At 49.2% G+C, this 25,456-nt stretch overlaps 1 pseudogene; it reads left to right on the top strand.

Moving 5' to 3' along the window:
* LOC109884999 (rho GTPase-activating protein 44-like) overlaps positions 1-25,444 on the top strand; it is a 37,122-nt pseudogene extending 11,678 nt beyond the window's left edge.
* The last annotated feature ends 12 nt before the right edge of the window (positions 25,445-25,456 follow it).

The following is a 25,456-nucleotide window of genomic DNA, read 5'->3' as shown; positions in this document are numbered from 1 at the left end:
TTTGAACCCAGATCAGTATAGATACTTAAATACACTTTGAACCCAGATCTGACACGCACACGCAAACACCATCGCAGATTAATTCACACCCCTGCACGCCTCTTACCTCTCTCTCTCTCTCTGGCTCAGGCTCTGGTCTCCATAACAACGAGCCTTTAGCTAGCTCCATTGTCTATATATAACCATTAGATATAACTCTGCTTCCAGGAGATTCTCGCCTCCAGAAATACATACATCAATGTTCGGTCAACACAATCAAGGCTTCTTGTGTTTGTGGAAGACTGTTGTCTTTCACACCTTGTTGCCTATTTCCTTGTTGCCTATTTCCTTCACACCTTGTTGCCTATTTCCTTCACACCTTGTTGCCTATTTCCTTGTTGCCTATTTCCTAACATCCTCCTCCTCCAGTAGTGAGCCGGGTTGTGTCCCAAATGACAGCATATTCCCTATTTAGTGCACTACTGTTGACCAGGACCCATATGTTTCTGGTCAAAAGTAGTGCACTATATGGGGAATAGGGGCCCTGGTCAAAATTAGTGCACTATATACTGTATATATATACACCAACTCCATCATCTAGTTTGCTGACGGCACAGCGGTTGTAGGCCTGATAACCAACAACGATGAGTCAGCCAATAGGGAGGAGCTATGTGAACTGACATTTTGGTGCCAGGACAACACCCTCCACATCTGCAAAACAAATGAGTTGATTGTTTAACTTCAGGAAGTAGAGGAGGGAACATGCTCCGATCCACATCGACAGGACTGTAGTGGAGAGGATCAGCAGTTTAAGTTCCTCTGCGTCCCCATCAGAGGACTTGACATGGACCAACAACACCACCCCTCTTGTCAAGAGGCTGCGACTGCGTTTTAACTTCCAAAGGCGGCTGAAGAAATTTGTCGTGTCACCTCGGGTCCTCTCCAAATACTACTGCTGCACCGTGGAGAGTGTTCTGACCGGCTGCTACTACTGCTGCACCGTGGAGAGTGTCCTGACCGGCTGCATCACGGCCTGGTACGGGAACGGCTCCGTCCACAACCACAAGGCCCAGTACATCACAGTGCTCCCACCCATCCAGGACATCTACTAGAAACTGCTCTGATTCTCAGCACATTAGCACACACACATACACACACACACAGACATTTACAGACATACACACACACACACACTCTCACACACACACTCTCACACACATACACACACACACACACACACACACACACACACACACACACACACACACACACACAGACATTTACAGACACACACACACACACACACACACACACACACACACACACACACACACACACTGGTCTATAATATTGGACTATACATGGTTCCTTCCTGTGTTATATTGATGCTAAAATGTCTCTACTCTTCTACTGAGACATTTACTTGATGTTGGTATTCTTATCATGTATTATTTCTTATTGCTGTTGCATTGTCCAGTAAGGAGCCTGCAAGTAAGCATTTCATTGGACAGTGTACACCAAGGGCCTCCCGTACCACTAATACAACTTGAAAGGTGAAACTGGATTTGGCCCTGGAGTTTAGTTCAGCTGTGGGGCGAGAGGATCACATCCCTTAACATCTCCCAAGTCGTCTGCTTGTGTTTTGCCCAAGACGCTCTCTATCCTAAAGGCTTCCTTGTAATGTTGCTGTCCACTTCCTTGAGTAATCGGAGGGTGGCAGCGTTGTGTGTATTCTCATTAGTATTCTGAACAGAGAAAACCACACCTCCATTAGGCCTAATGAGATGATCTCTCTCTCTCTCTCTCTCTCTCTCTCTCTCTCTCTCTCTCTCTCTCTCTCTCTCCATCTCTCTTTCTCCATCCCGCTGTCTCCCTCCCTCCCTCCCTCCCTCCCTCCCTCCCTCCCTCCCTCCCTCCCTCCCTCCCTCCCTCCCATTCTCTCTCTCTCTCCCTCCCTCCCTCCCTCTGTCTCTCCATCCTTCTCTTCCTCAGGGGCTCTGAAATCATACCTCCGTGAGCTTCCAGAGCCACTGATGACCAGTGAACTTTACGAGGACTGGATTCAGGCGTCAAAGTGAGTAGAGATTCCCTTCATAACCTCAGCATCTCTACTACAGATAACAGATCCCTTCATAACCTCAGCATCTCTACTACAGATAACAGATCCCTACATAACCTCAGCATCTCTTCTACAGATAACAGATCCCTTCATAACCTCAGCATCTCTACTACAGATAACAGATGCCTTCATAACCTCAGCATCTCCACTACAGATAACAGATCCCTTCATAACCTCAGCATCTCTACTACAGATAACAGATCCCTACATAACCTCAGCATCTCTACTACAGATAACAGATCCCTTCATAACCTCAGCATCTCCACTACAGATAACAGATCCCTTCATAACCTCAGCATCTCTAACACAGATAACAGATCCCTTCATAACCTCAGCATCTCTACTACAGATAACAGATCCCTTCATAACCTCAGCATCTCTACTACAGATAACAGATCCCTTCATAACCTCAGCATCTCTACTACAGATAACAGATCCCTTCATAACCTCAGCATCTCTACTACAGATAACATATCCCTTCATAACCTCAGCATCTCTACCACAGATAACAGATCCCTTCATAACCACAGCATCTCTACTACAGATAACATATCCCTTCATAACCTCAGCATCTCTACTACAGATAACAGATCCCTTCATAACCACAGCATCTCTACTACAGATAACAGATCCCTTCATAACCTCAGCATCTCTACTACAGATACCAGATCCCTTCATAACCTCAGCATCTCTACTACAGATACCAGATCCCTTCATAACCTCAGCATCTCTACTACAGATAACAGATCCCTTCATAACCACAGCATCTCTACTACAGATAACAGATCCCTTCATAACCACAGCATCTCTACTACAGATAACAGATCCCTTCATAACCACAGCATCTCTACTACAGATAACAGATCCCTTCATAACCTCAGCATCTCTACCACAGATAACAGATCCCTTTTAGTCATGTTGAAGAGCTGGAGATAATGTCTATAGGGAGAGCTGGAGATAATGTCTATAGGGAGCGCTCCCACACAGAAGAGAACAAACTGTACCATAGTGACAGAACAGGCCGTGACCATTATCACAGTAATAGACATTGTTAACACAGTGTTTGTCAACCTCTGGCCCGTGGTTCGGCACTGGTCCCTGGGTTCTGGATTACCGGTCCCTCAGATGGTTAGCTGACACCAATTAGCCTCTCAATGACCTTTTTTTTTACCTTTATTTAACTAGGCAAGTCAGTTAAGAACAAATTCTTATTTTCAATGACAGCCTAGGAACAGTGGGTTAACTGCCTGTTCAGGGGCAGAACGACAGATTTGTACCTTGTCAGCTCGGGGGTTTGAACTTGCAACCTTCTGCAACCAACCGCTCTAACCACTAGGCTACCCTGCCGCCATACACTGTAGCCTGCTGGTCTCCCTGGTAGGAAACAACACTGAGAAAAACACTGCCTTGACTACAACACACCCTGAGCCCTGTTCACCGTTGTCTTCCCCATCCAGTATTCAGGATATGGACAAGAGATTACAAGCTCTGCTGGCGGCGTGCGAAAAACTACCAACTGACAACTTGAACAACTTCAGGTCAGAACCCATCTCTCCCTCCCTCTCTACAGTCTACAGAGACCTGCTGCCAGCAGGACCCTCCACATCTGTTTTATATGTTGGGTTGTTGCCAGGCTGAAGTTTCCTCTAGGTTCAGATCTAGGATCAGCTTCCCCTCCCCCACTCGGAACCTTAACCATTAGTGGGGGAATTTCAAAACTGACCCAAGGTCAGGCGTCTAGGGTCAACTTAAACCTACTAATGTGGTTTAGATTGTGTTTTATCTGGGTGTTAAAGTTCTGAGTCTGTGACACTATGTTTACACAGGCAGAGCAATGCGGATCTTATATCACTAATTCGTCTTTTGACCAATCAGATCAGCTCTGAAAAAGATCTGATGTTAAAAAGACCTGATGTGATTGGTCAAAAGAACAATTAGTGGAGATCAGAATGGAGCTGCCTGTGTAGACACAGGGAGGTCCAAGTCACAGAGACTCTAGCCCTGATAGGAGTTCCAAGTCACAGAGACTCTAGCCCTGATAGGAGGTCCAAGTCACAGTTAGTGGAGATCAGAATGGAGCTGCCTGTGTAGACGCAGGCTGTGACTTGGACCTCCTATCAGGGCTAGAGTCTCTGTGACTTGGAACTCCTATCAGGGCTAGAGTCTCTGTGACTTGGACCTCCTATCAGGGCTAGAGTCTCTGTGACTTGGACCTCCTATAAGGGATAGAGGCCCTGTGACCTGGACCTCCTATCAGGGATAGAGGCCCTGTGACCTGGACCTCCTATAAGGGATAGAGGCCCTGTGACCTGGACCTCCTATCAGGGATAGAGGCCCTGTGACCTGGACCTCCTATCAGGGATAGAGGCCATGTGACCTGGACCTCCTATCAGGGATAGAGGCCCTGTGACCTGGACCTCCTATCAGGGATAGAGGCCCTGTGACCTGGACCTCCTATCAGGGATAGAGGCCCTGTGACCTGGACCTCCTATCAGGGATAGAGGCCCTGTGACCTGGACCTCCTATCAGGGATAGAGGCCCTGTGACCTGGACCTCCTATCAGGGATAGAGGCCCTGTGACCTGGACCTCCTATCAGGGATAGAGTCTCTGTGACTTGGACCTCCTATCAGGGATAGAGTCTCTGTGACTTGGACCTCCTATCAGGGATAGAGGCCCTGTGACCTGGACCTCCTATCAGGGATAGAGTCTCTGTGACTTGGACCTCCTATCAGGGATAGAGGCCCTGTGACCTGGACCTCCTATCAGGGATAGAGGCCCTGTGACCTGGACCTCCTATCAGGGATAGAGTCTCTGTGACTTGGACCTCCTATCAGGGATAGAGTCTCTGTGACTTGGACCTCCTATCAGGGATAGAGGCCCTGTGACCTGGACCTCCTATCAGGGATAGAGGCCCTGTGACCTGGACCTCCTATCAGGGATAGAGGCCATGTGACAGAGTTCACAAAAATATTGATAACCAACAGAGAACATCCGTGTGTGTGTGTGTGTGTGGTATTTAAGGTTCCAGGTCTGGTTACTGTGATGCTGCTTGGTCTTTAACCAGGTCTGGTTACTGTGATGCTGCTTGATCTTTAGGGTTCCAGGTCTGGTTACTGTGATGCTGCTTGATCTTTAGGGTTCCAGGTCTGGTTACTGTGATGCTGCTTGATCTTTAGGGTTCCAGGTCTGGTTACTGTGATGCTGCTTGGTCTTTAGGGTTCCAGGTCTGGTTACTGTGATGCTGCTTGGTATTTAGGCTTCCAGGTCTGGTTACTGTGATGCTGCTTGGTCTTTAGGGTTCCAGGTCTGGTTACTGTGATGCTGCTTGATCTTTAGGGTTCCAGGTCTGGTTACTGTGATGCTGCTTGATCTTTAGGGTTCCAGGTCTGGTTACTGTGATGCTGCTTGGTCTTTAGGGTTCCAGGTCTGGTTACTGTGATGCTGTTGGTCTTTAGGGTTCCAGGTCTGGTTACTGTGATGCTGCTTGGTCTTTAGGGTTCCAGGTCTGGTTACTGTGATGCTGCTTGGTCTTTATGGTTCCAGGTCTGGTTACTGTGATGCTGCTTGGTCTTTATGGTTCCAGGTCTGGTTACTGTGATGCTGCTTGGTCTTTATGGTTCCAGGTCTGGTTACTGTGATGCTGCTTGGTCTTTATGGTTCCAGGTCTGGTTACTGTGATGCTGCTTGGTCTTTAGGGTTCCAGGTCTGGTTACTGTGATGCTGCTTGGTCTTTATGGTTCCAGGTCTGGTTACTGTGATGCTGCTTGGTCTTTATGGTTCCAGGTCTGGTTACTGTGATGCTGCTTGGTATTTAGGCTTCCAGGTCTGGTTACTGTAAAGCATGTGGTGATTGAGTGATTTATTGATTGACAGACTGATTGATTGAGTGTGTATATCTCCTCTTCCTATCAGATACTTAATCAAGTTCCTAGCCAAGCTAGGAGATTATCAGGACTCCAACAAGATGACTCCTGGTAACATGGCCATAGTTCTGGGTCCCAACCTCCTCTGGACCCACTCCAACGAGAGTGGGTACGTGTCCTGTCCTCCCTTCTCTCTCTCTCTCTCTCTCTCTCTCTCTCTCTCTCTCTCTCTCTCTCTCTCTCCCTCTCTCTCTGTCTCTCTCTGTATCTCTCTCTCTCTCTCTCCGTCTCTCCCTCTCTCTCTCCGTCTCTCCCTCTCCGTCTCTCTCTCTCCGTCTCTCTCTCTCTCTCTCTGTCTCTCTCTCTCTCTGTATCTCTGTCTCTCTCTCTGTATCTCTGTCTCTCCTCAAAATACGCTACCTTATCAGTCAACATTTTAGTGGTCTTTTGACTGTCTGCGGAGGGAACCTTGAAATACTTTTGAAGCATGTGGTTCACTTTACTCGGTAACCTATCGAATAGTCCCAAAAGTGCAAACTCCCAAGTTAAATCAAGTGCTGTCTCACTGAGTGTGTGCTGTTTCCAGGAACATGACAGAGATGATGACCACAGTGTCTCTTCAGATAGTGGGGATCATAGAACCCATCATACAGCACGCTGACTGGTTCTTCCCTGGAGGTGAGACACACACACACACGCACACGCACGCTCACTCACTCACACACACTTACACACACACACACGCTCACTGACACACACACGCACACACTCACATACATGCACACACACACACACACACACACACACACACACACACACACACACACACACACACACACACACACACACACACACACACACACATACATACCTGCAAATCAAATCAAATCAAATCAAATTTATTTATATAGCCCTTCGTACATCAGCTGATATCTCAAAGTGCTGTACAGAAACCCAGCCTAAAACCCCAAACAGCAAGCAATGCAGGTGGAGAAGCACGGTGGCTAGGAAAAACTCCCTAGAAAGGCCAATACCTAGGAAGAAACCTAGAGAGGAACCAGGCTATGTGGGGTGGCCAGTCCTCTTCTGGCTGTGCCGGGTGGAGATTATAACAGAACATGGTCAAGATGTTCAATATTCATAAATGACCAGCATGGTCGAATAATAATAAGGCAGAACAGTTGAAACTAGAGCAGCAGCACAGTCAGGTGGAAGTTGAAACTGGAGCAGCAGCATGGCCAGGTAGACTGGGGACAGCAAGGAGTCATCATGTCAGGTAGTCCTGGGGCATGGTCCTAGGGCTCAGGTCAGTTGAAACTGGAACAGCAGCATGGCCAGGTGGACTGGGGACAGCAAGGAGTCATCATGTCAGGTAGTCCTGGGGCATGGTCCTAGGGCTCAGGTCCTCCGAGAGAGAGAAAGAAAGAGAGAAGGAGAGAATTAGAGAACGCACACTTAGATTCACACAGGACACCGAATAGGACAGGAGAAGTACTCCAGATATAACAAACTGACCCCAGCCCCCCCGACACATAAACTACTGCAGCATAAATACTGGAGGCTGAGACAGGAGGGGTCAGGAGACACTGTGGCCCCATCCGAGGACACCCCCGGACAGGGCCAAACCTGCAAACACACACACACACGCAGGCACACACACACTCACATGCATGCACGCTTAAACACACACATACACACACATACCTGCAACACACACTGTCTTTAGGATCCTGACCTAATTGGTTCCTCTCTCTTCCTCTCCTATAGATATTGAGTTTAACCTGACGGGCTGCTACGGCAGTCCTGTCCACACCAACCACAACTCAAACTACAGCTCCATGCCTTCGCCAGACATGGACCAATCAGAACGCAAGCTGCCGCATGACCATGGCAGACGCCCACTCAGCGTTGCCACTGACAACATGATGCTGGAATTCTACAAGAAGGATGGGTAGGCTGCTGCTGAGTGCAAGCTGGTCGATCCTTCCTCCCTCGTTCTCTCTCTGTTTCTCTCTTCTCTGTCTCAATCTCTGTTTCTCTCATCACTCACTCTCTCTCGCTGTTTCTCTCTTCACTCTCTCACTCGCTCTCTGTTTCTCTCTTCACTCTCTCTCTCACTCTCTGTTTCTCTCTTCACTCTCACTCTCTCTCTGTTTCTCTCATCACTCTCTCACTCTCACTCTCTCACTCTGTTTCTCTCTTCACTCTCTCTTTCTCTCTTCTCTCTCCTCTGTTTCTCTCTCTCTCTCTCTCTCTTCCTCCCCCCCTCTCTCTCTCTCCCTCCCTCTCTCTTTCTCTCTCTCTTTTCCTCTCTTCCTCCCTCTCTCTATCTTTTCCTCTCTCTCTCACTTCCCCCTTTCTCTGTCTCTCTCTTCTCATGCATCATCTAAACCCACGTACTGTCACCCACTCCTTCTCTTCTCTCTGTTGGTTTTTTAAAGTCTTGAGCCAGAACCTCGAGGAACAGATTGCTAGTTTGTTAAAGACACACGACTCAGACAGAGTATTTACATAATGAACTAGATCTTTAAAGGTTTAACGAAGCATCTTTGAAAAAAAAAACTAAATTCATTCTATGAAGGTGTTATGAATGTTTTCTGAAGGCTTCTTAAAGCCTTTTAAAGGGGCACTTCTCCAGCACCAAACCAGCGCCTACATACAGTGTTTTCTGAAGGCTTCATAAAGCCTTTTAAAGGGGCACTTCTCCAGCACCAAACCAGCGCCTACATACAGTGTTTTCTGAAGGCTTCATAAAGCCTTTTAAAGGGGCACTTCTCCAGCACCAAACCAGCGCCTACATACAGTGTGTGAAAACACCGCGTCTCTGTGATCTGTGGTTAAAAAGTCTAGAAGCCCTTTAAAAAGGCTTTGTGACATCACAGGGTGGGTTTAAAGTTAAAAACAGTGATTTTCAAAACCACCATTTAGTTTCGATCCCAATGGATGGTATTTTCTTGCTCCAAACGTCACTGAGAATCTCATAGTGTTTAAAGATCACTTTTCTTTTTACTGTTTAAACTTTTGATGATGTCATCGGGTAGAACTTAATACTTTTTTTTCCGACAACACTACACAAAGTAGTGGAATAGCCCTTTAAGTGGTTGTTCATCTACACTGTTCTGATTTAGAGGTCTCAGTAGAACACAGGAAGAGGGTAGATCTCTGCCCTGTCAATCATCCTCTCATCCAGTTAGCTGTCAGCTTTATCAGCCCTCATCTAGAGAGGAGGGATACCTTAGGAATGCAAACACACGTTATTTAAATAGTCTACACACACCTTGTTGAAATAGTCCCGGCCCGGTGAGTGGCACCGTCTCTATGGCAACACGGCGGCAGTGATAGAGGTTGCTTCTAGTTGCTTCTTCGCATTCTCCTGAGATGTACACACACACGCGCACACACACAAACTCACACACGCACACGCTCACGCTCACACCTAGCCTATCCTTCTCAGTCTGGAACATCACCTGCCCTCCCTGACTCACCAGGTGGAAAATCACTGGCAGACAAGCCAAAATCCTCCCTCACAGAAATAGTCTCGGAGAACCAGACATTGGAGCAACGTTGGAGCAACGGCACAAGATCTGGGCAGAATATCAGATTCTCTCTGACATTTAGAAAGGGGAAAACAGACAGACGACTCTCACAACGAATCACAGGTTTGGGTAGGCAGAGTTTAAAATGTGGGCGGGAGTTATGCTCATGTTTAGCGAGGGCAACCAGCGGATACAGCAGTGATGTCACCGCTGACCCACTTCCCATTTACAATTCAACACCTCTGTCCCAACTGACGGCCAAACTTCTACAGACCTGTCAACCCGTAACGTTGGAACATTGAGGGAGGCAACCCATCTGTCACAGAGAGACTGTCACAGAGAGACTGTCACAGAGAGACTGCCCAGAGAGACTGTCACAGAGAGACTGTCACGAAGAGAGACTGCCCATAGAGACTGTCCAGAGAGAATGTCACATAGAGAGACTGTCACAGAGAGACTGTCACAGAGAGACTGTCCAGAGAGAGTGTCACAGAGAGACTGCCCAGAGAGACTGTCCAGAGAGACTGTCACAGAGAGACAGACAGATTTACTTTCCAATTGATATATCATTTTGTCACCACACACTTCAACCCCAAACAGTTCTCCATGTGAGACGCTGGTAGAAAATACAGTTATTATCCACTCAGTAAATGAGCAGTTTTGTAACTGCGGCGGTTATCAAAGGCAGGCTGTTGTTTCTGGACTGAGGAGAGTTGTGACGACGTGTTTGTCTCTGCGTGTGAGTCCACTCCAGAGAACTCAGCTTGGCTTCATTACTGTATTAACTAACGAGGCACTCATTTCCTCTTGGTAGGACAGTGCAGGCTAGTCATTTGGTCTGGCATGTCCCAATACCTCTGAAACCCTCTATGCCCTGTCACTTTGAATCTCATCCCCAGAATACAGACTACACTGTAGCCCTGTAGCCCACTAGCCTTCCACACTAGCCACTTCTACTGGTCCCCTCTGTAGCCCACTAGCCTTCCACACTTCCAATGGTCCCCTCTGTAGCCCACTAGCCTTCCACACTAGCCACTTCCAATGGTCCCCTCTGTAGTCCACTAGCCTTCCACACTAGCCACTTCCAATGGTCCCCTCTGTAGCCCCCTCGACTTCTACACTAACCCCTTCTACACTCAGCACATTTCAATCTCCACACTAGTCATTGGCCTAGACCTCTATGTAGCTCCAAAACCCTCTATGTAGCTCCAAAACCCTCTATGTAGCTCACTAACCCTCTATGTAGCCCCCTATCCCTATTTGTAGTTCCCTAACCACTATGTAGCTCCCTAACCCTCTATATAGCTCCATAACCCTCTATGTAGCTCCCTAACCCTCTATGTAGCTCACTAACCCACTATGTAGCTCCCTAACGCTCTATGTAGCTCCCTAACCCACCATGTAGCTTCCTAACCCTCTATGTAGCTCCCTAACCCACTATGTAGCTCCCTAGACCTCTATGTAGCTCCCTAACCCACTATGTAGCTCCCTAACCCACTATGTAGCTCCCTAACCCACTATGTAGCTCCCTAACCCACTATGTAGCTCCCTCCCTAACCCTCTATGTATCTCCCTAACCCTCTATATAGCTCCCTAACCCACTATATAGCTCTCTAACCCACTATATAGCTCCCTAGCCATCTATGTTGCTCCCTAACCCACTATGTAGCTCCCTAACCCACTATATAGCTCCCTAGCCATCTATGTAGCTCCCTAACCCACTATGTAGCTCCCTAACCCTCTATATAGCTCCCTAACCCTCTATGTAGCTCCCTAACCCTCTATGTAGCTCACTAACCCACTATGTAGCTCCCTAACGCTCTATGTAGCTCCCTAACCCACCATGTAGCTTCCTAACCCTCAATGTAGCTCCCTAACCCACTATGTAGCTCCCTAGACCTCTATGTAGCTCCCTAACCCACTATGTAGCTCCCTAACCCACTATGTAGCTCCCTAACCCACTATGTAGCTCCCTAACCCACTATGTAGCTCCCTAACCCTCTATGTATCTCCCTAACCCTCTATATAGCTCCCTAACCCACTATATAGCTCTCTAACCCACTATATAGCTCCCTAGCCATCTATGTTGCTCCCTAACCCACTATGTAGCTCCCTAACCCACTATATAGCTCCCTAGCCATCTATGTAGCTCCCTAACCCACTATGTAGCTCCCTAACCCACTATATAGCTCCCTAACCCACTATATAGCTCCCTAACCCACTATATAGCTCCCTAACCCACTATGTAGCTCCCTAACCCACTATATAGCTCCCTAGCCATCTATGTAGCTCCCTAACCCACTATGTAGCTCCCTAACCCACTATATAGCTCCCTAACCCACTATATAGCTCCCTAACCCACTATGTAGCTCCCTAACCCACTATGTAGCTCCCTAACCCACTATCTAGCTCCCTAACCCACTATATAGCTCCCTAACCCACTATATAGCTCCCTAACCCACTATATAGCTCCCTAACCCACTATGTAGCTCCCTAACCCACTATATAGCTCCCTAGCCATTTATGTAGCTCCCTAACCCACTATGTAGCTCCCTAACCCACTATCTAGCTCCCTAACCCACTATATAGCTCCCTAACCCTCTATCTAGCTCCATAGCCCTCTAAACTAGCCTCTGTGTATGAATAGAAAATGAACCGAATGTGTCTCTTACGTGCCTCTCGTTTCTTTGCCCCGTCAAAGCAGCATAAGGAAAATACAAAGGTACTGTATGGTTCCTCCTCTAGTCCTGACCTCCTCTAGTCATCACCTCCTCTAGTCCTGACCTCCTCTAGTCCCCTGACACCTCCTCTAGTCCTGACCTCCTCTAGTCATCACCTCCTCTAGTCCCCTGACACCTCCTCTAGTCCCCTGACACCTCCTCTAGTCCTGACCTCCTCTAGTCATCACCTCCTCTAGTCCTGACGACACCTCCTCTAGTCCTGACCTCCTCTAGTCATCACCTCCTCTAGTCCCCTGACACCTCCTCTAGTCCCCTGACACCTCCTCTAGTCATCACCTCCTCTAGTCCCCTGACACCTCCTCTAGTCCCCTGACACCTCCTCTAGTCCTGACCTCCTCTAGTCATCACCTCCTCTAGTCCCCTGGCCTCCTCCTCCTCTAGTCCTGACGACCTCCTCCTCTAGTCCTGACCTCCTCTAGTCATCACCTCCTCTAGTCCCCTGACACCTCCTCTAGTCCTGACCTACTCCTCCTCTAGTCTCCTGACCTCCTCCTTTAGTCCTGACCTCCTCCTCTTCTAGTCCTGACCTCCTCCTCCTCTAGTCCTGACCTCCTCCTCTAGTCCTGACCTCCTCCTCTAGTCCTGACCTCCTCCTCTAGTCCTGGCCTCCTCCTCCTCTAGTCCTGACCTCCTCCTCTAGTCCTGACCTCCTCCTCTAGTCCTGACCTCCTCCTCTAGTCTTGACCTCCTCCTCTAGTCCTGACCTCCTCCTCTAGTCCTGACCTCCTCTAGTCCTGACCTCCTCCTCTAGTCCTGACCTCCTCCTGCTCTAGTCCTGACCTCCTCCTCTAGTCCTGGCCTCCTCCTCCTCTAGTCCTGACCTCCTCCTCTAGTCCTGGCCTCCTCCTCCTCTAGTCCTGGCCTCCTCCTCTAGTCCTGACCTCCTCCTCTAGTCCTGCTCTCCTCCTCCTCTAGTCCTGACCTCCTTCTCTAGTCCTGACATCCTCTAGTCCTGACCTCCTCTAGTCCTGGCCTCCTCCTCCTCTGGTCCTGACCTCCTCCTCTAGTCCTGACCTCCTCTAGTCCTGGCCGCCTCCTCCTCTAGTCCTGGCCTCCTCCTCCTCTAGTCCTGGCCTCCTCCTCCTCTAGTCCTGACCTCCTCCTCCTCTAGTCCTGACCTCCTTCTCTAGTCCTGACCTCCTCTAGTCCTGGCCTCCTCTAGTCCTGGCCTCCTCCTCCTCTGGTCCTGACCTCCTCCTCTAGTCCTGGCCTCCTCCTCCTCTAGTCCTGGCCTCCTCCTCCTCTAGTCCTGGCCTCCTCCTCTAGTCCTGACCTCCTCCTCTAGTCCTGACCTCCTCCTCTAGTCCTGACCTCCTCTAGTCCTGACCTCCTCTAGTCCTGACCTCCTCCTCTAGTCCTGACCTCCTCCTCTAGTCCTGACCTCCTCCTCTAGTCCTGACCTCCTCCTCTAGTCCTGACCTCCTCCTCTTCTAGTCCTGACCTCCTCCTCTAGTCCTGACCTCCTCCTCTAGTCCTGACCTCCTCCTCTAGTCCTGGCCTCCTCCTCCTCTAGTCCTGACCTCCTCCTCTAGTCCTGATCTCCTCCTCTAGTCTTGACCTCCTCCTCTAGTCCTGACCTCCTCCTCTAGTCCTGACCTCCTCTAGTCCTGACCTCCTCCTCTAGTCCTGACCTCCTCCTGCTCTAGTCCTGACCTCCTCCTCTAGTCCTGACCTCCTCCTCTAGTCCTGACCTCCTCCTCTAGTCCTGACCTCCTCCTCTTCTAGTCCTGACCTCCTCCTCCTCTAGTCCTGACCTCCTCCTCTAGTCCTGACCTCCTCCTCTAGTCCTGACCTCCTCCTCTAGTCCTGGCCTCTTCCTCCTCTAGTCCTGACCTCCTCCTCTAGTCCTGACCTCCTCCTCTAGTCCTGACCTCCTCCTCTAGTCTTGACCTCCTCTTCTAGTCCTGACCTCCTCCTCTAGTCCTGACCTCCTCCTCTCAACTCAACTGTTTCGTTTTTAATTGTCTCGTCTGACCGTCTCTTATTTTATGCGTCTCTATCCCTCTCAGTATGGGTGTCCGGGTGATGGACACGTCCTGGGTGTCCCGTAAGGGTTCGTCCACCCTGGCCCGTAAGGCCTCGTCCACCCCTCCCAGTGTCCAGGGTCCTGGCTCCCCTGCTGACCACTCCCTCATCCTGGAGCAGCCTGGAGAGCTGGCCCAGTCTCCCTCACCCCCACCTCAACCTGGGGAGAGGGACCGGATCGGGTAAGTCCACACCAACACCACCATGGAGGATTCCTCATCTCTACCTTCCTCCCGTCTTCATCATCATCATCATCATCATCTTCACCAGCTCTCCATGACTTGTCTTGAAGTGTTTGAGCCGTTGTTGTTGTTGTTGTTATATGTCTCACAGACTTGTTAAACTCGTCTCCTCTCTGACATGATTTGGGGTTCTTTCCTGGTTGCCTATTTCTCCTCATCGTCTGTCCCTCCACTTCACCGTTGTTGTTGTTGTTGTTGTTTCTATCCCACCGTTGTTGTCTAGTCTGTCAGGTTTCTGTCACTGTGGGAGCTAATGAAGAGGGGCTAGCTAACGTTCCTTCAGGTTTGAGAGGGTACACAGGTTTATATCCCACCGTTGTTGTCTAGTCTGTCAGGTTTCTGTCACTGTGGGAGCTAATGAAGAGGGGCTAGCTAACGTTCCTTCAGGTTTGAGAGGGTACACAGGTTTATATCCCACCGTTGTTGTCTAGTCGGTCAGGTTTCTGTCACTGTGGGAGCTAATGAAGAGGGGCTAGCTAACGTTCCTTCAGATTTGAGAGGGTACACAGGTTTATATCCCACCGTTGTTGTCTAGTCTGTCAGGTTTCTGTCACTGTGGGAGCTAATGAAGAGGGGCTAGCTAACGTTCCTTCAGGTTTGAGAGGGTACACAGGTTTATATCCCACCGTTGTTGTCTAGTCTGTCAGGTTTCTGTCACTGTGGGAGCTAATGAAGAGGGGCTAGCTAACGTTCCTTCAGGTTTGAAAGGGTACACAGGTTTATATCCCACTGTTGTTGTCTAGTCTGTCAGGTTTCTGTCACTGTGGGAGCTAATGAAGAGGGGCTAGCTAACGTTCCTTCAGGTTTGAGAGGGTACACAGGTTTATATCCCACCGTTGTTGTCTAGTCTGTCAGGTTTCTGTCACTGTGGGAGCTAATGAAGAGGGGCTAGCTAACGTTCCTTCAGGTTTGAGAGGGTACACAGGTTTATATCCCACCGTTGTTGTCTAGTCGGTCAGGTTTCTGTCACTGTGGGAGCTAATGAAGAGGGGCTAGCTAACGTTCCTTCAGGTTTGAGAGGGTACACAGGTTTATATCCCACCGTTGTTGTCTAGTCGGTCAGGTTTCTGTCACTGTGGGAGCTAATGAAGAGGGGCTAGCTAACGTTCCTTCAGGTTTGAGAGGGTACACAGGTTTATATCCCACCGTTGTTGTCTAGTCTGTCAGGTTTCTGTCACTGTGGGAGCTAATGAAGAGGGGCTAGCTAACGTTCCTTCAGGTTTGAGAGGGTACACAGGTTTATATCCCACCGTTGTTGTCTAGTCTGTCAGGTTTCTGTCACTGTGGGAGCTAATGAAGAGGGGCTAGCTAACGTTCCTTCAGGTTTGAGAGGGTACACAGGTTTATATCCCACCGTTGTTGTCTAGTCTGTCAGGTTTCTGTCACTGAGGGAGCTAATGAAGAGGGGCTAGCTAACGTTCCTTCAGGTTTGAGAGGGTACACAGGTTTATATCCCACCTCATGTTTTCCTGAACACTTTATTTGAAGTACATGCATATACGTCTTCTTTATTTAAATGTCACATATCATTTCACTCCCACAAGTCTCTGACAGCATGCGATCATTCAACCTGATCCCTGCGACGTGGTGTGGCTTGAGGTGACCTCTGTTGCCATGGCTACAGTGTTTTCTGCTGACACACACTGAGTGACTTGGACCGTTTTGTTTTCTACTCTCATCTTAAAACCGCAGCATTTATTAATACAATCCATCCCAGTTAATATCACATTAAAGTGGCAGTCTGGGATTGATACATCCATTTTGTTCTTGTTTGAATTAATAATGGCTGCGTCCATGTGAAATGTTGCAGAAAAGTTGTTTATAAGATATGCTTGGTTCTGGCTTGTGATTGGCTTATTCTCCCTCCTGCTCTTGTTGCTCTTTCAGCCAATGAGATGAAAGGGTTTTGTGTCTGTCTCACACTGCCCTGGGCTGGCTGAGGGAACTCTATAACATTATATGTTGCATTTTTGTCAGAGTGGGCCCATATTAGAGTCATTAAGCATCTCAGAGTAGGAGTGATGGTCTAAGATCAGTTTAGCCTTTTAGCTCGTAATTAATATTATTACCTGAACAGGGTGACTTGATCCTAGATCAGCACTCCTACCCTGAGACGCTTTCATGAACATGAAGGCCAATCTCAGGCTACTAGATTCTGTAGAGGTCAAAGCCATTAGGGTTGTCCTCCCTTCCAGTTGGTTAAAGCCTGTTTCACCATGACTAGCCTCTTGCAGTGTGAAGACACAAGGTGATCACAGAGAGTTTTACAGGCTCCACCCTCTTTTCTTTCCTTTGGGAATCCCCTTTGCTTTGCTGTTCATTCTGCTTGATGTTTCTCTTCACAAAGCTGACTGCAGTCTGTGTGCTAAGCTTGTTTCACTCCCCACCGTCTGCTTGCCCTCTCCGCACCAGAAAACAAACGCTGATTTTTAGTTTTAATCTGGATTAGACACTATCTACCAACCCAACGAACACCTCAGTAATCACAACAAGATAACCATCTCACCGCCACCACCTTCGCTACCACCACTACTACCACCACCACCGCTACCACCACTACTACCACCACCACCGCTACCACCACTACTACCACCACTACTACCACCACTACTACCACCACCACCACCACCACCACCACCACTACTACCACCACTACCACCACCACCACCACTACTACCACCACTATTACCACCACCGCCACCACCGCCACCACCGCCACCACCGCCACTACCACCACCACCACCACCACCACCACCACTGCCACCACCACCACCACCACCACTACCACCACTACTACCACCACCGCTACCACCACTACTACCACCACCGCTACCACTACCACCACCACCACTACTACCACCGCTACTACCACCACCGCTACCACCACCACCGCCACCACCACTACTACTACCACCACCGCTACCACCACCACCACTACCACCACCGCCACCACCACTACTACCACCGCTACCACCACCACCGCCACCACCACTACTACTACCACCACTACTACCACCACAACCGCCACCACCGCTACCACCACCACCGCTACCACCACAACCACCGCTACCACCGCCACCACCACCGCTACCACCACCACCACCACCATTGCTACCACCACCACCACCACTACTACCACTGCTACCACCACCACCACCTCCGGCACCACCACCACCACCACTACCACCACTACCACCCCCCACCACCACCACCACCACTGCTACCACCGCCACTACCACCACAACCACCGCTACCACCGCCACCACCGCCACCACCGCTACCACCACCACCACCGCTACCACCACCACCACCACCATTGCTACCACCACCACCACCACCACCACTACTACCACTGCTACCACCACCACCACCTCCGGCACCACCACCACCACCACTACCACCCCCACCACCACCGCCACCACCACTACCACCACCACCACTGCCCTGTCTCCCTCCCTCTGTTCAGCTTTCTTCTTTGTTCTGTTCTTTATATACCTACAGCTCAGACGACGTGTCGCCCAATCGTCCGGACTCCTCTCATGTCTACCCTCCCCCTGGGCCAGGGGAGGAGCGGCCGCCCCCTCCCTACCCCACCTCCACCCTACCCCACCTCGCCCCTCACCACTTCTACCCCCACCCCAAGGTCCTACCCTGTCCTCGCCCCGTGGCCCCAGGGCCAGAGTCCCAGCCCCCCGGCTCCCCTCCTCTCCCGCTGCGATGGTCTGGCTTCACCCCCCCCTCTCCCGCCTCCCACCTCCTCCTCTTCCTCCTCCTCTTCCTCGCTTGACATCAACTCAAACCCCAAGCCCAGCTGCCTGCATTTCCCCTCCAAACACGCCCTCCCGCACAGCCACCCGCTGCCAGGTGACATGTCGCTGCCCCCTCATGCTCCCCTGCCCCCCGATATGGGTAAGGCCTCGCCCCTCTACATGAAAACCCCCTTGGTACTGGCCCGTCATGACCTGTCCCTGGGCATGAGCATGGGCAACCCCCCTAGCTTGCTGTCCTCCGCCCCCCCGCTGTGGGCTACATGTCCCTGTGCCAGAGAGAGAGGACTCCCCAGGCTGACTAGGTAAATACAATGCCTGCCTGCCAGCCTGCCTCGCCAGTCCTGCCTACCTGCTGCCTGCCCTGACACTGAGACAGACATACATACAGGCAAACAGATGCAGGAGGGTATGGAGACACCACCCACTACACCACAGAGAGAGAGAGAGAGAGCAGAGAGAGAGAGAGCAGAGAGAGGTCAGAGAGAGAGAGAGAGAGAGAGAGAGAGAGAGAGAGAGAGAGAGAGAGAGAGAGCAGAGAGAGGTCAGAGAGCAGAGAGAGAGAGAGAGCAGAGAGAGAGAGAGAGAGAGAGAGAGAGAGAGAGAGAGAGAGAGAGAGAGAGAGAGAGTGGGCTTACCAGCTCTTCTTCCAGGTGGCCACATGTCCTGTCCATGTCCTTTATCTTGCTGGCTCATATTTTTGTGTTTTTGCTGATCTCCAATCCCATATCTCAGAATCTGTAACATTCACGTTGCCATGGGATGCCTCTCCAGGGAGTTGCCTAGCAACTGAGTATGTTACTGCCTTTTGCATAGAGCAGAAAATAAATACATGAATAACACTGTATATGGTTATCTACAAGCATATTCATGTATTGCTAATGTAGTTTCAATCGTAGTGAAGGTTTTTCTGGTCAACTGATGCACAACTTTTGGATATTCCAAACGTATAATTCTTTACTATATCAAGTCAATCAGAAGACCAGGAAGTCAATCAGAAGACCAGGAAATCAATCAGGAGACCAGGAAATCAATGAGAAGACAGGAAGTCATTCAGAAGACCAGGAAATCAATGAGAAGATCAGGAAGTCATTCAGGAGACTAGGAAATCAATGAGAAAATCAGGAAGTTATTCAGAAGACGAGGAAATCAATGAGAAGATCAGGAAGTCATTCAGGAGACCAGGAAATCAATGAGAAGATCAGGAAATCAATGAGAAGACCAGGAAATCTATGAGAAGATCAGGAAACCATCCAATGACCTGGGAGTGGGAAGTTCAGGCTCATCATGAGTATATATAGTCTAGTGAGTGTGTGTATACAGTCTAGTGAGTGTGTGTATATAGTCTAGTGAGTGTGTATATAGGCTAGTGAGTGTGTGTATATAGTCTAGTGAGTGTGTGTATATAGTCTAGTGAGTGTGTATATAGTCTAGTGAGTGTGTAAATAGTCTAGTGAGTGTATATATAGTCTAGTGAGTGTATATATAGTCTAGTGAGTGTGTATATATATATATAGTCTAGTAAGTGTGTATATAGTCTAGTGAGTGTATATATAGTCTAGTGAGTGTGTGTATATATATATAGTCTAGTAAGTGTGTATATAGTCTAGTGAGTGTATATATAGTCTAGTGAGTGTATATATAGTCTAGTGAGTGTGTATATATATATATAGTCTAGTAAGTGTGTATATAGTCTAGTGAGTGTATATATAGTCTAGTGAGTGTGTGTATATATATATATATAGTCTAGTGAGTGTGTGTCAGGTCAGTGCAAGATAGAGTCAGTGCAGATAGTTTGGGTAACCATTAATTGACTATTTAGCAGTGTCCTGTGTCCTGTGTCCAGTGTTCCAGTGAGTCAATACCACTAGACGTAGTAGGGCAGCAGGAGTCATTATACCAATTATGTCAGTCTCAAATGGCACCCTATTCCGTACATAGTGCACTACTTTCGACAAGGGACCATAGAGATCTGGTCAAAAGTAGTGCACTATGTAGTGAATAGGGTGCCACTTGGGGCTCAACCTGCTTGGTGATGTTCCCTTCCGCTCTCCCGTGATTCCTCATTCACACAAACCCCTATACTGTTCACCCTGGTAGACTCTAGTGACCCCTATACTGTTCACCCTGGCAGACTCTAGTGTCCCCTATACTGTTCACCCTGGTAGACTCTAGTGTCCCCTATACTGTTCACCCTGGTAGACTCTAGTGACCCCTATACTGTTCACCCTGGTAGACTCTAGTGTCCCCTATACTGTTCACCCTGGTAGACTCTAGTGTCCCCTATACTGTTCACCCTGGTAGACTCTAGTGTCCCCTATACTGTTCACCCTGGTAGACTCTAGTGACCCCTATACTGTTCACTCTGTTAGACTCTAGTGTCCCCTATACTGTTCACTCTGTTAGACTCTAGTGTCCCCTATACTCTCTGAAGTACACACTGTCTAGTGACCCCTATATAGGTGTTGAAGGCCTGATGTGATGGGAGCTATTATTATTATTATCAGTCAGATACTACAGCAACACAATAGACCCAGATACTATGTAGTAGGTTGGAGCAACACAATAGACCCAGATACTATGTAGTAGGTTGGAGCAACACAACAGACCCAGATACTATGTAGTAGGTTGGAGCAACACAATAGACCCAGATACTATGTAGTAGGTTGGAGCAACACAACAGACCCAGATACTATGTAGTAGGTTGGAGCAACACAACAGACCCAGATACTATGTAGTAGGTTGGAGCAACACAACGTACCCAGATACTATGTAGTAGGTTGGAGCAACACAACAGACCCAGATACTATGTAGTAGGTTGGAGCAACACAACGTACCCAGATACTATGTAGTAGGTTGGAGCAACACAACGTACCCAGATACTATGTAGTAGGTTGGAGCAACACAACAGACCCAGATACTATGTAGTAGGTTGGAGCAACACAACGTACCCAGATACTATGTAGTAGGTTGGAGCAACACAACAGACCCAGATACTATGTAGTAGGTTGGAGCAACACAACAGACCCAGATACTATGTAGTAGGTTGGAGCAACACAACGTACCCAGATACTATGTAGTAGGTTGGAGCAACACAACAGACCCAGATACTATGTAGTAGGTTGGAGCAACACAACGTACCCAGATACTATGTAGTAGGTTGGAGCAACACAACGTACCCAGATACTATGTAGTAGGTTGGAGCAACACAACAGACCCAGATACTATGTAGTAGGTTGGAGCAACACAACGTACCCAGATACTATGTAGTAGGTTGGAGCAACACAACGTACCCAGATACTATGTAGTAGGTTGGAGCAACACAACAGACCCAGATACTATGTAGTAGGTTGGAGCAACACAACGTACCCAGATACTATGTAGTAGGTTGGAGCAACACAACGTACCCAGATACTATGTAGTAGGTTGGAGCAACACAACAGACCCAGATACTATGTAGTAGGTTGGAGCAACACAACGTACCCAGATACTATGTAGTAGGTTGGAGCAACACAACAGACCCAGATACTATGTAGTAGGTTGGAGCAACACAACGTACCCAGATACTATGTAGTAGGTTGGAGCAACACAACGTACCCAGATACTATGTAGTAGGTTGGAGCAACACAACAGACCCAGATACTATGTAGTAGGTTGGAGCAACACAACGTACCCAGATACTATGTAGTAGGTTGGAGCAACACAACGTACCCAGATACTATGTAGTAGGTTGGAGCAACACAACAGACCCAGATACTATGTAGTAGGTTGGAGCAACACAACAGACCCAGATACTATGTAGTAGGTTGGAGCAACACAACGTACCCAGATACTATGTAGTAGGTTGGAGCAACACAACGTACCCAGATACTATGTAGTAGGTTGGAGCAACACAACAGACCCAGCTACCATGTAGTAGGTTGGAGACCACTGACATTGATTAAGGTTATATGATGATGATGATGATGATGAAGGGCTCCCTTGGGGGCTCCCTTAAGAAGGGCTCCCTTATAAAAGAGACCTTATTCTCAGTGGACCCTGTTAAAATAATGGTCAAATAAATGAAGAAGAAGGACATTTTCTGTAGCGATGATGTTGCGATGTAGTTTGACATGTATCTATAAGTGGACAGTGACAACAGCCTAACATCCTCTCTCCTTCACCAGTACACTGAGGAGTAAGGAGAGCTCTCCAGTGATTGGTCACAAGGGGGTGCAGGTGGCAGGTCCGACGGTGCCCCCTGGTGTTGGCCAGCAGAGCTGCAGCCAGTCGCCCCACTCCACAGAACACAGCCCACACACCATGCGCAAAGGTCAGCGGTTCAACGTCACAGTCAGGATCCATATCTTTTGGATTCTTGTTGTTTTACCTAGACAGCAAATGTATGACTTTGAGCGGGTTCTAGAAGGATTCATAGTAAACCTGTTGCTGGATTAAGAATCCATGTAGATTCTCCATTCAACATGAGCCAGAAAACAGACACTTCATGTATTATACATGTCTAATCTAATTTGTTGGTTATCAAAATGTTTATATTCATTTGTTTTACTGTATAAAACTGGGGTTGGAACCAAAATTATTTTTCCAATCGTTTTTTGTTCTGAACTGAATCATTGGGGCGGCAAGGTAGCCTAGTGGTACAGGGCGGCAGGGTAGCCTAGTGGTTACGGGGCGGCAGGGTAGCCTAGTGGTTACGGGGGCGGCAGGGTAGCCTAGTGGTTACGGGGGCGGCAGGGTAGCCTAGTGGTTACGGGGCAGGGGCAGGGTACTAGCCTAGTGGTTACGGGGGCGGCAGGGTAGCCTAGTGGTTACGGGGGCGGCCAGGGTTTAGCCTAGTGGTTACGGGGGCGGCAGGGGTACCCTAGTGGTTAGAGGGGCGGCAGGGGTAGCCTAGTGGTTACAGGGGCGGCAGGGTAGACTAGTGGTACAGGGCGGCAGGGTAGCTAGTGGTTACAGGGGCGGCAGGGTATAGCCTAGTGGTTAGAGGGGCGGCAGGGTAGCCTAGTGGTTAGAGGGGCGGCCAGGGTAGCCTAGTGGTTAGGAGGGGCGGCAGGGTAGCCTAGTGGTTACCGGGGCGGCAGGGTAGCTAGTGGTTACAGGGGCGGCAGGGTAGCCTAGTGGTTACAGGGGCGGCAGGGTAGCTAGTGGTTACAGGGGCAGCAGGGTAGCCTAGTGGTTTAGAGGGGCGGCAGGGTAGCCTAGTGGTTAGAGGGGCGGCAGGGTAGCCTAGTGGTTCGAGGGGCGGCAGGGTAGCCTAGTGGTTACAGGGGGGCAGGGTAGCCTAGTGGTTACAGGGGCGGCAGGGTATAGCCTAGTGGTTACAGGGGTGGCAGGGTAGCTAGTGGTTACAGGGGCGGCAGGGTAGCCTAGTGGTTAGAGGGGCGGCAGGGTAGCCTAGTGGTTAGAGGGGCGGCAGGGTAGCCTAGTGGTTACAGGGGCGGCAGGGTTTAGCCTAGTGGTTAGAGGGGCGGCAGGGTAGCCTAGTGGTTAGAGGGCGGCAGGGTAGCCTAGTGGTTAGAGGGGCGGCAGGGTAGCCTAGTGGTAGAGGGGCGGCAGGGTAGCTAGTGGTTACCGTGTTGGACTAGTAACCGGACGGTTGCAAGTTCAATCCCTTGAGCTGACAAGGTACAAATCCTGTCGTTCTGCCCCTGAACATGGAGTTAACCCACTGTTCCTAGGCTCGTCATTGAAAATAAGAATTGTTCTTAACTGACTTGACTTGTTAAATACAGATTTTTTTTGTTTGTTCTGACCACAAAAATAATAGTTCTGAACTGGTTAGAACCAGACAAAAGTACCAGTTGATGTCGTTCCTGTCTGTTCCTTTATACATTTAGCTCGACATTAATGACTTCACCAATCAGTGCGGATAGAGAAGCTTGCATTAATCTGAATAGGAAAATCGTTAAGAGCCAAATTGTATTTTGTCGTAACAGCATGGTTAATCTAATGAAAGACAAACACACAACACATGTGCCAGTCCCAGCGTAGGGCACAAGAATGCAACTGAAATGTTATGGGTGAGGAGAGAGTGAGCAGATGATGGAGGAAGCTTGCTTTGACGGGCTGGCATCTTGTTATGGCATGCATTATCTGAATTAGCTCAAATAAATACATTCAGTAGCTAACAAGCTTGTGTGTGCGAGCCAGCACTAGATTTAAGAACACGTCTACCTTTTATGGTTAATAAATCCAATGTGAAACACGCGGTAACAATAGTATCCTTAACCAACATTACATTGAAAAGTCAATCCATTCTTCTCCAATAAACATTTCTCCCTAATTCTGAATCATGCTTGTAACATTGTCAGTAGGCTAGTCAGTAGGCTAGTAGGCTACCTGCTTCAGAGGAGGGGCAGGTAACCTACATACAGCCACACACCCACTGGAAAGGATTTCCAGCTGGCAGGCAGACGCTGGAATACGTTTGAGTGACAGAGTGAGGGCTTTGCATAGGCGCTTTGTTGCGATTTTTGTGGGACTGGAAAAAAAATGCCCGGAACGTAAAATAACGTTATTAACCGGTTCCCATGTTTAAAAAAATAATGGTTCTGTTCCGGAACAGTATAGATCACTTTTGTTTTTGGTTCGGGTTCTGTTCCTCAAATCATTTCTTCATTTTCCGGTTTTCGGTTCTTTTTCCTGAACCGGTTCCAACCCTGGTATAAAGGTAGGCTTAGTTTTAGATGTGTTAATTTACTTTAGATATTCATGTTCATGTTAACTCTTCTTCTTTCTGTCTCCAGTCTCTAAGAAGCCGGCCCCTATCCCTCCAAAGGTTCCAGCTGGGTATGGCCAATCGGGTGGTTCTGGTGGGATTTCGGACCAGTCCACAGGTCAGCCGTCGCGGTCAGCCTGTCCCCCACCCCTCCGAGCACCCCCTCGCCCTATGGACTGGCCGGTCCCCCACAGGCCCCTGGGGGACTAGGGGCCTCCTCCCCCGGTCAGACCCCTCTCTGTGGCTCCCTAGGGTCCCTGGGGTCCCGTCCTCCCCCCCTCTCTGACCGGCACGCTGGGCAAGTCTCGGCCCACCCCTAAGCCCCGGCAGAGGCCCAGCCTGCCCCCTCCTCAGCCGCCCACCGTTCCTCAGCCGGGGGCCACCCCTGTTGGCCCTGGGCCCCTGGAGCAGGGCATCCTGGACGGACTGTCCCCGGGGAGAGCATGTCCACAGGTAAACAGCATG

This window comes from Oncorhynchus kisutch, unplaced genomic scaffold (genome assembly GCF_002021735.2).
Source record: "Oncorhynchus kisutch isolate 150728-3 unplaced genomic scaffold, Okis_V2 scaffold1645, whole genome shotgun sequence".
Taxonomy (NCBI): domain Eukaryota; kingdom Metazoa; phylum Chordata; class Actinopteri; order Salmoniformes; family Salmonidae; genus Oncorhynchus; species Oncorhynchus kisutch.
This window is presented reverse-complemented; position numbering and strand designations above follow the sequence as displayed.